The 1197-nt window shown below is 48.8% G+C and overlaps 3 non-coding genes across 3 annotated transcripts; all 3 read left to right on the forward strand.

The window, feature by feature from the left end:
* Positions 1 to 45: 45 nt before the first annotated feature.
* Positions 46 to 118, forward strand: Pmar_PMAR023111. The gene has a single exon. It is a non-coding gene; the product is annotated as a tRNA-Arg (tRNA).
* Positions 119 to 453: 335 nt separating this feature from the next.
* Positions 454 to 526, forward strand: Pmar_PMAR023112. The gene has a single exon. It is a non-coding gene; the product is annotated as a tRNA-Sec (tRNA).
* A 300-nt stretch (positions 527 to 826) lies between these two features.
* Positions 827 to 899, forward strand: Pmar_PMAR023113. The gene has a single exon. It is a non-coding gene; the product is annotated as a tRNA-Arg (tRNA).
* The last annotated feature ends 298 nt before the right edge of the window (positions 900 to 1197 follow it).

The raw sequence follows: 1197 nt of genomic DNA on the forward strand, positions 1-1197 counted from the left end.
GTTGCGCGTAGTGACGAGATACGTGGGGTAAATCTCAAATTCATTGGTCTCGTGACCTAATGGATAAGGCGTTGGTCTTCGGAACCAAAGACTATGGGTTCGAGTCCCTTCGGGATCGCCTCTACGCCGGGAAGCGCCCATATACGGATGCCACTGGCCGTACAGATGTCGATGTTGATTGTATACCCTTGTGACTCGTCGGGATACATGCTGAGGCTAAGGGTACAAGAAGATTGTTGGTCTGCCAACGAACGATCTCCAATGAATTGACCCCTTTAAGAACACTATGTAATGGAGGCCCCTCTATGAGGAGCAAGAGTTTTGTGATCTATAATGGAGGCCCCTATATGAGAAGCAAGAGTTTTGCGATCTATTCAGCGTGTCGGATGGGACACCGTGTGTGCCATGAAGTTAATGGGGCGCAGAGATGGTGGGACAAATATCATATTTACTGGTCTCGTGGCCTAATGGATAAGGCGTTGGTCTTCAGAACCAAAGACTATGGGTTCGAGTCCCTTCGGGATCGCCTCTACGCCGGGAAGCGCCCATATACGGATGCCACTGGCCTTACAGATGTCGATGTTGATTGTATACCCTTGTGACTCGTCGGGATACATGCTGAGGCTAAGGGTACAAGAAGATTGTTGCTCTGCCAACGAACGATCTCCAATGATTTGACCTCATTGAAAACACTATGTAATGGAGGCCCCTCTATGAGGAGCAGGAGTTTTGTGATCTATTCAGCGTCTCGAATGCGAAATCATGTGTGCCGTTAAGTCAGTGTTGCGCGTAGTGACGAGATAGTGGAGTAAATCTCAGACTCAGTGGTCTCGTGGCCTAATGGATAAGGCGTTGGTCTTCGGAACCAAAGACTATGGGTTCGAGTCCCATCGAGATCGCCTCTACGCCGGGAAGCGCCCATATACGGATGCCACAGGCCTTACAGATGTCGATGTTGATTGTATACCCTTGTGACTCGTCGGGATACATGCTGAGGCTAAGGGTACAAGAAGATTGTTGGTCTGCCAACGAACGATCTCCAATGAATTGACCTCATTGAAAACACTATGTAATGGAGGCCCCTCTATGAGGAGCAAGAGTTTTGTGATCTATTCAGCGTCTCGAATGCGAAATCATGTGTGCCGTTAAGTCAGTGTTGCGCGTAGTGACGAGATAGTGGGGTAAATCTCAAACTCA

This window comes from Perkinsus marinus (assembly GCF_000006405.1).
Source record: "Perkinsus marinus ATCC 50983 genomic scaffold scf_1104296964510, whole genome shotgun sequence".
Lineage (NCBI taxonomy): Eukaryota > Perkinsozoa > Perkinsida > Perkinsidae > Perkinsus > Perkinsus marinus.